Genomic DNA, 15,681 nt, shown 5'->3' with positions numbered 1-15,681 from the left:
CTCAGAAGATGGAAAGATCACCTATGCTCATGGATTGGCAGAATTGATATAGTAAAAAGGGCCATTTTACCAAAAGCGATCTACAGATTCAATGCAATCCCCATCAAACTTCCAATCCAATTCTTCATAGAATTAGACAGAACAATTTGCAAATTCATCTGGAATAACAGAAAACCCAGGATAGCTAAAACTACCCTCAACAATTAAAAGACTTCCAGCGGAATCACTATACCTGAACTCAAACAATACTACAGAGCAATAGTGAAAAAACTGTATCTGGTATTGGTACAGAGACAGGCAGATAGACCAGTGGAATAGAATTGAAGACCCAGAAATGAACCCACACACCTATGGTCACTTGATTTTTGACAGAGGAGCCAAAACCTCCAATAGAAAAAAGATAGTATTTTCAGCAAATGGTGTTGGTTCCACCAGAGGTCAATATGTAGAAGAATTCAAATCAATCCAATCTTATCACCCTATACAAAGCTTAAGCCCAAGTGTATAAAGGACCTCCACATCAAACCAGATACACTCAAACTAATAGAAGAAAAAGTGGGGAAGAATGTCGAACACATGGGCACTGGAGAAAATTTCCTGGACAGAATACCAGTGGTGTATGCTCTAAGATAAGGAATCAGCAAATTGGATCTCATAAAGCTACAAAGCTTCTGTGAGATAAAAGACATTGTCGATAGGACAAAACGACAACCAACAGATTGGGAAAAGATCTTTACCAATCCTACAACTGATAGAGGGCTACTATCTAAAATATACAAAGAATTCATGAAGTTAGACTGCAGAGAGACAAATAACCCTATTAAAAATGGGGTTCAGAGCTAAACAAAGAATTCACAGCTGAGAAATATCGAATGACTGAGAAGCACCTAAACACAGTTCAATATCTTTAGTCATCAGAGAAATGCATATCACAACAATGCTGAGTTTCCACCACACCAGTCAGAATGGCTAAGATCAAAAACTCAGGTGACAGCAGATGCTGACAAGGATGTGGAGAAAGAGGAACACTCCTTCATTGTTGGTGGGACTGCAAACTGATACAATAACTCTGATAATCAGTTCCTCAGAAAATTAGACATTGAACTACTTGAGGACCCAGCTATACCTCTCTTGGGCATATACCCAAAAGATGCTCCAACGTACAACAAAGACACATGCTCCACTATGTTCATAGCAGTTTATTTATAATAGCCAGAAGCTGGAAAGATTCCCAGATGCTCTCCAACAGAGGAATGGGTACAGAAATTGTGGTACTTCTACACAATGAAGTACTACTGAGCTATCAAAAACAATGGCTTCATGAAATTCAGAGGCAAATGAATGCAACTAGAAAATATCATCCTGAGTGAGGAAACCTATCACAGAAAAACACACATGGTATGCATTCATTGCTAAGTGGATATTAGCCCAAATCCTCGAAATATCCAAGATGCACAGACTACATGAAACTCAAGAAGGATGATCAAAATGTGGATTCTTCACTCCTTTTTAAAAAGGGGAACAAAAATAACCATAGGAGGGGATAGGGTGGCAAAGTTTAGAACAGACACTGAAGGAACGTCCATTCAGAGCCTGCCTCACATGCGTCCCATACTTATACAGCCACCAAAACTAGATAAGATTGATGAAGCTAAGAAGTGCAGGCTGATAGGAACAGGATATAGATCTCTCTGGAGAGACACGGCCAGAATATTTCAAATACAGAGGCAAATGCCACCAGCAAACCACTGAACTGAGAATGGGACCCCTGTTGGAGGAATCATAGAAAGGACTTAAAGAGCTGAAGAGGCTTGAGACCACATAAGAACAACAGTGCCAACCAACCAGAGCTTCCAGGGACTAAACAACTACCCAAAAACTATACATGGACTGACCCTGGACTCCAACTGCATAAGCAGCAGTGAATAGCCTTGTAGGGGCGCCAGTGGATGTGGAAACACTTGGTCTTGCCTAGGTTGGATCCCCAGTTCAGGGGATTGTTGGGGAGGGAACGGGAAGAGGGAGTGGATGGTGAGGGGAACACCCATACAGAAGGAGAGGGGGAGGGCCTAGGGAGCTGATCGCCTGGAAACCTGGAAAAGGAACAACATTTGAAATGTAAATAAGAAATAACCAATTTCATAAAATGGAAGAAAAAAAAGAAAAATATATTGAAGAATGTATGATGTGGGATAATTTCATAAGGTTACACAATTTCTCAAAACAGGAGAATAACATGATTGAGACATTCTGTTTTCTGTAGTAAAGCTTCCAATTTTCTCTATCTTAAGTTCCTTTTGAATAAAGACATGGCATAGTAATTAGCATCATCAAAAAAAAAAAGATTATTGATCAAGGGTTTCCAGAATATCTTTGTCTGTTTCAGTGTCTAGGAATGCTTCTCTTATGAAATAAATTGAAAACGATTCTATTTTTTAAATTTTTTGGCAGGATTTTGGAAGGCAAGTCATTTATTGTATTTTAATATTTATAGAGAACACTAATAAAGACAATATAGTCTTTTTTCTTATTGCATTTTGAGAACTTTTTATTGCTCACTCAATTTCTTACTGGATATGGGTTTGTTAAGATTTTTCTATTGTTAGATAATTTAAATCTTGGCAAGAAAAGGCAAACGAAAATGAAAGAATTCCTTGGAATATACTGATGAAACATCATTCTCAAACCACGTGTTAGCCAATATTGTGATGCACTACAAGTAACTATTGTGTAGCTTTTGTTTCAAGGATATAGTATTTAGCTTAGAACCTAGGGGACACTTAAGAAATTCAGAAAAATGTATCTGTAAACATAGTTTGGTGTTTAATAGTCACCAATTTTTACACATTAAAAGCTTCATTAAACAGACTTTTCATCTAGGAGTTTTATAATGTAACTAACAATTCCTAAGTTAAAAATGAAGGAATCAGCAGCTCTCTGCCCCCAGACCCGGTGAGAGAGAGACCCAACCGCCTGGTCAGGTGGGCACTCCTGAGGCTGCAGAGCAGAAGAGACCACCAACACTGCTCACCCCTGCCCACATCCCTGGCCCAAGAGGAAACTGTATAAGGCCTCTGGGCTCCTGTGGGGGAGGGCCCAGAAGCGGCAGGACCCCTGCCTGAGACACAGCCGGAACCTGAAAGAAACAGACTGGATAAACAGTTCTCTGCACCCAAATCCCGTGGGAGGGAGAGCTAAACCTTCAGAGAGGCAGAGAAGCCTGGGAAACCAGAAGAGACTGCTCCCTGCACACACATCTCGGACGCCAGAGGAAAAAGCCAAAGACCATCTGGAACCCTGGTGCACTGAAGCTCCCGGAAGGGGCGGCACAGGTCTTCCTGGTTGCTGCCGCTGCAGAGAGCCCCTGGGCAGCACCCCACGAGCGAACCTGAGCCTCGGGACCACAGGTAAGACCAAATTTTCTGCTGCAAGAAAGCTGCCTGGTGAACTCAAGACACAGGCCCACAGGAACAACTTAAGACCTGTAGAGAGGAAAAACTATAGGCCCGAAAGCAGAACACTGTCCCCATAACTGACTGAAAGAAAGGAAAACAGGTCTACAGCACTCCTGACACACAGGCTTATAGGACAGTCTAGCCACTGTCAGAAATAGCAGAACAAAGTAACACTAGAGATAATCTGATGGCGAGAGGCAAGCGCAGGAACCCAAGCAACAGAAACCAAGACTACATGGCACCATTGGAGCCCAATTCTCCCATCAAAACAAACATGGAATATCCAAACACACCAGAAAAGCAAGATCTAGTTTCAAAATCATTTTTGATCATGATGCTGGAGGACTTCAAGAAAGACATGAAGAACTCCCTTAGAGAACAGGTAGAAGCCTACAGAGAGGAATCGCAAAAATGCCTGAAAGAATCGCAAAAATCCCTGAAAGAATTCCAGGAAAACACAATCAAACAGTTGAAGGAATTAAAAATGGAAATAGAAGCAATCAAGAAAGAACACATGGAAACAACCCTGGATATAGAAAACCAAAAGAAGAGACAAGGAGCTGTAGATACAAGCTTCACCAACAGAATACAAGAGATGGAAGAGAGAATCTCGGGAGCAGAAGATTCCATAGAAATCATTGACTCAACTGTCAAAGATAATGTAAAGCGGAAAAAGCTACTGGTCCAAAACATACAGGAAATCCAGGACTCAATGAGAAGATCAAACCTAAGGATAATAGGTATAGAAGAGAGTGAAGACTCCCAGCTCAAAGGACCAGTAAATATCTTCAACAAAATCATAGAAGAAAACTTCCCTAACCTAAAAAAAGAGATACCCATAGACATACAAGAAGCCTACAGAACTCCAAATAGATTGGACCAGAAAAGAAACACCTCCCGTCACATAATTGTCAAAACACCAAACGCACAAAATAAAGAAAGAATATTAAAAGCAATAAGGGAAAAAGGTCAAGTAACATATAAAGGCAGACCTATCAGAATCACACCAGACTTCTCGCCAGAAACTATGAAGGCCAGAAGATCCTGGACTGATGTCATACAGACCCTAAGAGAACACAAATGCCAGCCCAGGTTACTGTATCCAGCAAAACTCTCAATTAACATTGATGGAGAAACCAAGATGTTCCATGACAAAACCAAATTTACACAATATCTTTCTACAAATCCAGCATTACAAAGGATAATAAAGGGTAAAGCCCAACATAAGGAGGCAAGCTATACCCTAGAAGAAGCAAGAAACTAATTGTCTTGGCAACAAAACAAAGACAAGAAAAGCACACAAACATAACCTCACATCCAAATATGAATATAAAGGGAAACAATAATCACTATTCCTTAATATCTCTCAATATCAATGGCCTCAACTCCCCAATAAAAAGACATAGATTAACAAACTGGATACGCAACGAGGACCCTGCATTCTGCTGCCTACAGGAAACACACCTCAGAGACAAAGACAGACACTACCTCAGAGTGAAAGGCTGGAAAACAACTTTCCAAGCAAATGGTCAGAAGAAGCAAGCTGGAGTAGCCATTCTAATATCAAATAAAATCAATTTCCAACTAAAAGTCATCAAAAAAGATAAGGAAGGACACTTCATATTCATCAAAGGAAAAATCCACCAAGATGAACTCTCAATCCTAAATATCTATGCCCCAAATACAAGGGCACCTACATACGTAAAAGAAACCTTACTAAAGCTCAAAACACACATTGCACCTCACACAATAATAGTGGGAGATTTCAACACCCCACTCTCATCAATGGACAGATCATGGAAACAGAAATTAAACAGTGATGTCGACAGACTAAGAGAAGTCATGAGCCAAATGGACTTAATGGATATTTATAGAACATTCTATCCTAAAGCAAAAGGATATACCTTCTTCTCAGCTCCTCATGGTACTTTCTCCAAAATTGACCATATAATTGGTCAAAAAACGGGCCTCAACAGGTACAGAAAGATAGAAATAATCCCATGCGTGCTATCGGACCACCACGGCCTAAAACTGGTCTTCAATAACAATAAGGGAAGAATGCCCACATATACGTGGAAATTGAACAATGCTCTACTCAATGATAACATGGTCAAGGAAGAAATAAAGAAAGAAATTAAAAACTTTTTAGAATTTAATGAAAATGAAGGTACAACATACCCAAACTTATGAGACACAATGAAAGCTGTGCTAAGAGGAAAACTCATAGCGCTGAGTGCCTGCAGAAAGAAACAGGAAAGAGCATATGTCAGCAGCTTGACAGCACACCGAAAAGCTCTAGAACAAAAAGAAGCAAATACACCCAGGAAGAGTAGAAGGCAGGAAATAATCAAACTCAGAGCTGAAATCAACCAAGTAGAAACAAAAAGGACCATAGAAAGAATCAACAGAACCAAAAGTTGGTTCTTTGAGAAAATCAACAAGATAGATAAACCCTTAGCCAGACTAACGAGAGGACACAGAGAGTGCGTCCAAATTAACAAAATCAGAAATGTAAAGGGAGACATAACTACAGATTCAGAGGAAATTCAAAAAATCATCAGATCTTACTATAAAAACCTATATTCAACAAAACTTGAAAATCTTCAGGAAATGGACAATTTCCTAGACAGATACCAGGTATCGAAGTTAAATCAGGAACAGATAAACCAGTTAAACAACCCCATAACTCCTAAGGAAATAGAAGCAGTCATTAAAGGTCTCCCAACCAAAAAGAGCCCAGGTCCAGACGGGTTTAGTGCAGAATTCTATCAAACCTTTATAGAAGACCTCATACCAATATTATCCAAACTATTCCACAAAATTGAAACAGATGGAGCCCTACCGAATTCCTTCTATGAAGCCACAATTACTCTTATACCTAAACCACACAAAGACAAAACAAAGAAAGAGAACTTCAGACCAATTTCCCTAATGAATATCGACGCAAAAATACTCAATAAAATTCTGGCAAACCGAATTCAAGAGCACATCAAAACAATCATCCACCATGATCAAGTAGGCTTCCTCCCAGGCATGCAGGGATGGTTTAATATACGGAAAACCATCAACATGATCCATTATATAAACAAACTGAAAGAACAGAACCACATGATCATTTCATTAGATGCTGAGAAAGCATTTGACAAAATTCAACACCCCTTCATGATAAAAGTCCTGGAAAGAATAGGAATTCAAGGCCCATACCTAAACATAGTAAAAGCCATATACAGTAAACCAGTTGCTAACATTAAACTAAATGGAGAGAAACTTGAAGCAATCCCACTAAAATCAGGGACTAGACAAGGCTGCCCACTCTCTCCCTACTTATTCAATATAGTTCTTGAAGTTCTAGCCAGAGCAATCAGACAACAAAAGGAGATCAAGGGGATACAGATCGGAAAAGAAGAGGTCAAAATATCACTATTTGCAGATGACATGATAGTATATTTAAGTGATCCCAAAAGTTCCACCAGAGAACTACTAAAGCTGATAAACAACTTCAGCAAAGTGGCTGGGTATAAAATTAACTCAAATAAATCAGCTGCCTTCCTCTATACAAAAGAGAAACAAGCCAAGAAAGAAATTAGGGAAACGACACCCTTCATAATAGACCCAAATAATATAAAGTACCTCGGTGTGACTTGAACCAAGCAAGTAAAAGATCTGTACAATAAGAACTTCAAGACACTGAGGAAAGAAATTGAAGAAGACCTCAGAAGATGGAAAGATCTCCCATGCTCATGGATTGGCAGGATTAATATAGTAAAAATGGCCATTTTACCAAAAGCAATCTACAGATTCAATGCAATCCCCATCAAAATACCAATCCAATTCTTCAAAGAGTTAGACAGAACAATTTGCAAATTCATCTGGAATAACAAAAAACTCAGGATAGCTAAAGCTATCCTCAACAATAAAAGGACTTCAGGGGGAATCACTATCCCTGAACTCAAGCAGTATTACAGCGCAATAGTGATAAAAACTGCATGGTATTGGTACAGAGACAGACAGATAGACCAATGGAATAGAATTGAAGACCCAGAAATGAACTCACACACCTATGGTCACTTGATTTTTGACAAAGGAGCCAAAACCATCCAATGGAAAAAAGATAGCATTTTCAGCAAATGGTGCTGGTTCAACTGGAGGTCAGCATGTAGAGGAATGCAGATGGATCCATGCTTATCACCCTGTACAAAGCTTGAGTCCAAGTAGATCAAGGACCTCCACATCAAACCAGACACACTCAAACTAATAGAAGAAAAACTAGGGAAGCATCTGGAACACATAGGCACTGGAAAAAATTTCCTGAACAAAACACCAATGGCTTATGCTCTAAGATCAAGAATCGACAAATGGGATCTCATAAAACTGCAAAGCTTCTGTAAGGCAAAGGACACTGTGGTTAGGACAAAACGGCAACCAACAGATTGGGAAAGATCTTTACCAATCCTACAACAGATAGAGGCCTTATATCCAAAATATACAAAGAACTCAAGAAGTTAGACCGCAGGGAAACAAATAACCCTATTAAAAATGGGGTTCAGAGCTAAACAAAGAATTCACAGCTGAGGAATGCCGAATGGCTGAGAAACACCTAAAGAAATGTTCAACATCTTTAGTCATAGGGGAAATGCAAATCAAAACAACCCTGAGATTTCACCTCACACCAGTGAGAATGGCTAAGATCAAAAACTCAGGTGACAGCAGATGCTGGCGAGGATGTGGAGAAAGAGGAACACTCCTCCATTGTTGGTGGGATTGCAGACTGGTAAAACCATTCTGGAAATCAGTCTGGAGGTTCCTCAGAAAATTGGACATTGAACTGCCTGAGGATCCAGCTATACCTCTCTTGGGCATATACCCAAAATATGCCTCAAACTATAAAAGAGACACGTGCTCCACTATGTTCATCGCAGCCTTATTTATAATAGCCAGAAAATGGAAAGAACCCAGATGCCCTTCAACAGAGGAATGGATACAGAAAATGTGGTACATCTACACAATGGAATATTACTCAGCTATCAAAATAACGAGTTTATGAAATTCGTAGGCAAATGGTTGGAACTGGAAAATATCATTCTGAGTGAGCTAACCCAATCACAGAAAGACATACATGGTATGCACTCATTGATAAGTGGCTATTAGCCCAAATGCTTGAATTACCCTAGATCCCTAGAACAAACGAAACTCAAGACGGATGATCAAAATGTGAATGCTTCACTCCTTCTTTAAATGAGGAAAAAGGATACCCCTGGCAGGGAAGGGAGAGGCAAAGATTAAAACAGAGACTGAAGGAACACCCATTCAGAGCCTGCCCCACATGTGGCCCATACATATACAGCCATCCAATTAGACAAGATGGATGAAGCAAAGAAGTGCAGACCGACAGGAGCTGGATGTAGATCGCTCCTGAGAGACACAGCCAGAATACAGCAAATACAGAGGCGAATGCCAGCAGCAAACCACTGAACTGAGAATAGGTCCCCTATTGAAGGAATCAGAGAAAGAACTGGAAGAGCTTGAAGGGGCTCAAGACCCCAAAAGTACAACAATGCCAAGCAACCAGAGCTTCCAGGGACTAAGCCTCTACCTAAAGTCTATACATGGACTGACCCTGGACTCTGACCCCATAGGTAGCAATGAATATCCTAGTAAGAGCACCAGTGGAAGGGGAAGCCCTGGGTCCTGCTAAGACTGAACCCCCAGTGAACTAGTCTATGGGGGGAGGGCGGCAATGGGGGGAGGGTTGGGAGGGGAACACCCATAAGGAAGGGGAGGGGGAGGGGGATGTTTGCCCGGAAACCGGGAAAGGGAATAACACTCGAAATGTATATAAGAAATACTCAAGTTAATAAAAAAAAATGAAGGAATCAGAGAAAGGACTGAAAGAGCTTTAAGACGCTCGAGACCCCATATAAAAAACAATGCCCACCAACCAGAGCTTCCAGGGATTAAGCCACTACCCAAAGACTATACATGGTCTGACCTTGGGCTCAAACAGCATTGGTAGCAATGAATAGCCTAGTAAGAGCACCAGTGGAAGGGGAAGTCCTTGGTCTTGCCAAGACTGAACCCCAGTGAATGTGATTGTTGTGGGGAGGGTTGTAATTGGGGGAGGATGGGGAAAGGCGCATCCATATAGAAGGGGAAGAGGAGGGGGAAAAAGAAAAGAAAAAAATACCCAAGTTAATAAAGATAGAGAAAAAATAAAGAAATAAAAATTAAATTAAATTAAATTAAGAAATAAAAGCAAATAGAGACCCCCCCTCAGTGTAGGGGAATGTTGGGGGGGAGGGAAGGGAGACGAATGGGAAGGGAAACATCCTTATAGAAGAAGGGGAGTTCGATGGGATAGGGGGCTTATCTCTGAGAAACCAGGAAAGGAAATAACATTTGAAATGTAAATAACAAATATCCAATAAAAGAAATATATTTCCCTCAAAAAAAAATCCTAACTTCCCAATATAGTAAGAGAGTGAATCATGATCTGAAATTATTAAGGAAATTTCAGAAAGATCCAAAGCTTCTGTGTAACAACACAACAGAACCTGAAGCATGGGTGCACAAACAATTTAAGAAAATTCTCTAAACAAATATATTAAAATTAATATTTTTTAAAATAAACACCTGATATTGTTTCACTTAATGTCTACTTCAAGGGTCATCTTTACAATATATGCTTTGTTCCCTCAGTTGCTGTTTATTCTACGGGACAACAGCAAAGTAAAAAATAAACACAAAAGCAACACTTTCCTCCTACACATTGATTCATTATATGGATTTTATTTTAGTCTTATTCATTGAGGATTTAAAAACTTAAAAAGAAGTTCTGCATTTTTTATCCCATATTCCCAGTTTTCTGTTTTGATGGATAAAGTGTCGGTCTTTATTGATTAACAAGAGCCTTCTCCACAATTCAACTTGTGTTTCTTAAATGTGTATTTAGATTTCTAATCTGATATTTGTCTTCATTTACTAAATAATGCCCTCGTTATCAGAATGACACTTTACTTCAAGTTGTACTGCTATAGAAGTGACTGAAGTTGATGTCCAACAATGCCATCCTCTGCTACCTAATAGACTGAAGCCATGGGTCCCTCCATGCCACTCTTTGGTTGGTGGTTTAGTCCCTGGGAGCTCTGGGGGTGGGGTGTCTTGTTGGTTGATATTATTGTTCTTCCTATGCGATTGCAAACCCCTTCAGCTCCTTAAGTCCTTTCTCTAACTTGTCCATTGGGGACAGTGTTCTCAGTCCAATGGTTCAGTGCTAGCAACCACCTCTGTATTTGTCAGGCTTTGGCAGAGGCTTTGAAAAGACAGCTATATCAGGTTCCTGTGTGCACACACTTCTTGGCATCCTGATTAGTGTCTGGATTTGGTGACTGTATATGGGATGAATCCTCAGGTGTGGCTGTCTCTGCATGGCCTTTCCTTCGCTCTTTGCTCCACACTTGGCCTTGTTATTTCCCCCTGTGAGTCTTTTATTCCCCCTTCTAATAAGAACTGAAGCATCCACAGTTTGGTCTGTCTTCTTGAGCTTCATTTGGTCTGTGAATTGTATCTTGGGTATTCTGGGTTTGGGGGCTAATATCCACTTACCAATGAGTGCATACCATGTCTGTTCATTTGTAATTGGATTACCTCACTCAGCATGATATATTCTAGTTCTATCCAGTTGCCTATGAATTTCATGAAGTCATTTTTTATTAGCTGGGTAGTACTCCATTGCGTAAATGTAACACACTCTGTAGATGTACAGATGTACAACATATTCTGTATCTATTCCTCTGTTGAAGGACATTTGGGTTCTTTCCAATTTCTGGCTATTAAAATAAGGCTACTATGAACATAGTGGAGCATGTGTCCTTGTTATGAGACCACATAAAATTGCAAAGCTTCTTCCGTAAGGCAAAGAACACCTTCAGTAGGACTAACGGCAACCAACAGAATAGGAAAATATCTTTACCAATCCTACATCCAATAGAGGGCTAATATCCAATATACACATAATATCCAATATACAATATACAAAGAACTCAAGAAGTTAGACTCCAGAGAACCAAATAATCCAATTAAAAACTGTGGTACAGAGCTAAACAAAGAGTTCTCAACTGAGGAGTATTGAATGGCCGCTAAGCACCTGAAGAAATGTTCAATCTCCTTAGTCATCAGGGAACTAAAAATTAAAACAAACCTGAGATTCTACCTCACACCAGTAAGAGTGGCTAAGATCAGAAACTCAGGTGACAGCAGATGCTGGCAAGGATGTGGAGAAAGAGGAACCCTCCTCCATTGTTGGTGAGATTGCAAGCTGGTATTACCACTCTGGAATAAAGTCTAGTGGTTTCTCAGAAAACTGGACATAATACTACCTGAAGACCCAGCTATATTACTCCTGAACATATAGACAACCGAAGTTATTACAGTCTTCAGAAAAAAGAAAAGAAGAGTCAATACTGGAATGAGTAAAATAATATTTTTAATTATTGAAAGGTTTTCTTAAGTTATCTTTTTTTGTATCAAAAACTTAACATGTAACATTACTATATAAAATCAGGGAAAATTCATATTAATAGGTAAATAGAAACCATACCTTTTTAGGTATAAGCATTATGGACAGCTTTTCATTTTTAAATAGGCGCATATCTTTTAAATTCACTTTGTTGTGCAAAGATTTCTATTAATCAAACTAAACATTTCTAGTCTAAATTATTTCTTAAACTTTTTGCATGATGTTATCCTTTATTATAAATGTACATGAGCATTGTTTTTTCTCATGAAGCATCATGATATTTTATACAGTGTTGAAAAAGAAGTATCTCATATGTAGTTTAAATCTTTGGTGGCCAATAATCAAATGATGACTTCATTTTCATTTTTGCTTCATTAAGAAGAATCAAAGCAGAAGTTCCATTCCACTGTGATGTGCACAAGCAGACCATCTCTTTGCTTAGAATTCACTAATAATGTTTATCTTCAATTTATCATCTCTTGACTTCTTTTTCTGTAAATCATTTGTCAACAAAGAATAACTTTATATTGCTGCTGTTATTGTTCTTTGAGGCAGAGTCTTTCTATACCCCTGGATGGTCTGGAACATCCTTTGTAGACCATCCTCATCTCCACCTCATAGAGAACTACTAGGGAATAATTTTATGTGCCTCTACAAATGCCCAATTTTTTTAAATTTTTAGTTGTACTTTTTAAAAACTATTTCTTACTCTGTAAACCAGGTTGCTCTACAAATCACTAGGTAACCCCATAATAATTTTAACCTTGCATTTATTCTCCTTTCAAACTAGCAAAAATTATTGACATGAACCACTTTTCGTCATCAATTTTCTCATAATACAGTAATGTAAATAAGACGTTTACACATTATGCTATGAAATTTAAAAGTAACTGCAAACAATTAGCTAAAAGCGTCCCAGTATCAGTCAATAAATGGAGATGAATAAATCATCAGATATTTAGGTTAAAGAGTACACTGCTCAATCACATTTGCAGATCCCTAATGAAGTCGTCCTAACTCAAAGATTGACCTTCGGTTAGATACAGAGTATGAGAAAGTAAAAATAAAATTGGAGTCTTAACGCTAAAAGCTCATGCCAATGTTATCACAGTATATTTTACAACCAACCCACAGTAATGTTGACATTATCTCTCCCATGGCCTGTTGTCCTTTTTGCATTAATATGTTACTCCTTCCCACATAGCCCATTGAAATTTCTCAAAGATTTCTGCCAGTTGTACCTTTACTGTCTCCCTTTTTGTAGAATTATTTTTGAATAAGCTGCTAAGTTATAGCTTCAGGCTCTCATCTTCAAACACAGTTTTTTAGCATTTTGCCACAGGTAAGGAAATACTTCTGAACAGATGATTTTTATATGTCAGGGAAATAAAAATGTTACTATTTTGAAGTTATTTCATGAAAAATTGCTATAAATTGCTAAAAAGCTATTTTCAACAGTTTAGAAATTAAATTAACTAATTATTTTATTGCAAAATTTATTGATACACCAATCTGAAATATATTTTAGTAAAACTTAGAACATAAAGTTAAAAGCATGATCAGGCCATTGGAATATATAGGATATTGTAATAGTATCATTAGTCATATGATATTTTCTTTCCAATTTAAGAATATGTTAATTAACTGTTAAAATTTTAGATAACGTCAAGTAAGCAACACTATTGGCAAGATTTTCTGGTTCAGAACAAACCAGAGTCCATCTTCTTTCTTATAATCAATAGGAAAAACAACAAATAATAGGCAGCCATTGATTTTAGCAATAAAAAATAAGAATTCTTTTCCTCATGAATAGAAAGATAATGTTATTTTAGATTAAACACTATTCCCTCTTGCCTGCATATTTCATCCAGATTTTAAAATACACAGACCAATAGATTGCATTGGAATACAGGATCCATCCTTATATTCAAGAAATGCACCTTATCATCTAGGATAGATCAAGTCAAGGTAAAAAGATAGAAAATGATATTTTAAGCAATGGGCCCAAGAAAGAAACCAGGGTAAACCTTTTAATATCTGACACAATAGATATCAAACTAAAACTAATAAGAAGACAATGGGAAGGATACTACACACTCATTAAAGGAAAAATACGCCAAGAAGATAGTGTTACTGCAGTTATAAACAGCTATCTACCAAGCATAAAAGCATTCAAGTTCATAAAAGAAACACTATTTCAGTTCAAATTACTTATAGACTGTCAAACAAGGATAGTGGATAATTAATATCCAATGTTCTCCTTCAAACAAGTCCTCTAGATAAAAATGGAAACAGAAATGCCAGAGCTAAAGGATATCATAAACCAAATATACCTAATATATATTTATAGAACAGTTAACCTAAATGCAAAAGTTTTTGTTTGTTTTGTTTTGTATTGAAACAGCTCATGGAACTTTTTCCAAAATTAACCCTATACATGTATAGTAATCAAGCCTAAAAACATACAAGAACATTGAAATAACATCCTGTATCTTATTTCACAAACATGGATCTAAGTGAGCTATCAACAATACAAACAACAAAAGCTTTCAAACTCATGGAAACCAAAAATTTCACTAATTAGTGGAAAGAAGGCCACAATAAATAATAAAGGAATTAGTAAGTTTCTACAATTTAATGAAAATGAATACACAACAAACCAAACTTGTAAGTTACAAGACACTGTGAAACTAGTTCTAAGAGTTAGTTTGTAGCTTTAAGTACCTACAGAAAAGAGAGAAATCTCATATTAGTAACTTTGTAACATGCCTAAAACCTCTTATGCAAAAAAGAAGAAATGATACATAAAACAAGATGACAGCAAGACACAATCAACCTCAGAAATGAAACCAATAAAATACAATTTATAACATGAAAAGAAAACAATACAAAGTTTCAATGAAAGATATTAGATTCTTAATAAAAATCAATAAGACTGATAAACTCTTAGTCAAAGTAACTTTTTAGTTAAGACAGCTCCAAATTATAAATTTAGACATACATAGGATAATTGAATTATTAGAGTAATAATACAACTGAAGAAAATCAAGGAGGGGTGGTCACATATGTATAACCCATGGGAAGTGGCATTATTAAGAAGAATGGCCTTATTAGCCTTGTTGAAAAAGGTGTGTCACTGTGGATGTTACGCTTTGAAGTCTCATATATATGTTCAAGTCTGACCAATGACAGCCCCTACTCTTGGCTACCTGAATGAGAAAGACAATCACTTCTTGACTGCTTTCAGTCCGAAAAAAAGAACCAAAAAAAAATTTATAAATATAGTTTAATGTGTCTTCCTACTTGATGAAAACTCAGATCATCTTGCATAAGTGTACATTGCTGAAACTCAATTTTCTTCTTCCATTCAAGCCTTCATCTTCTCTTACTGATTAGTTTTTACATCATTCTTCATTATTTTAGTCATATCTATAATTTCTCCATAGTACTTAATTGCATTGCAAAACTATAACTCATCCATGTGAACTAAAAAACCACATAAAACTGAACGTTTCTATAAAAACTGTAACCTTAATTATACTTCAAAAATAACTCAGCTACTTAGAAAACCTAATAGCATATAGTGAGTGAGCTTTTGAAGTTTATCCCAAAGAAAAAAGTAGTTTTTTCATATTAAAGGTCTCTAAATTTTGCCAAAATGGAAACCGATACCTATATTAAAAATTCAAAAACAATTTAACTCCTAAGGAA

Source organism: Rattus norvegicus, chromosome 16 (genome assembly GCF_036323735.1).
Source record: "Rattus norvegicus strain BN/NHsdMcwi chromosome 16, GRCr8, whole genome shotgun sequence".
Classification (NCBI taxonomy): Eukaryota; Metazoa; Chordata; class Mammalia; order Rodentia; family Muridae; genus Rattus; species Rattus norvegicus.
Note: the sequence above shows the minus strand (reverse complement) of the source record.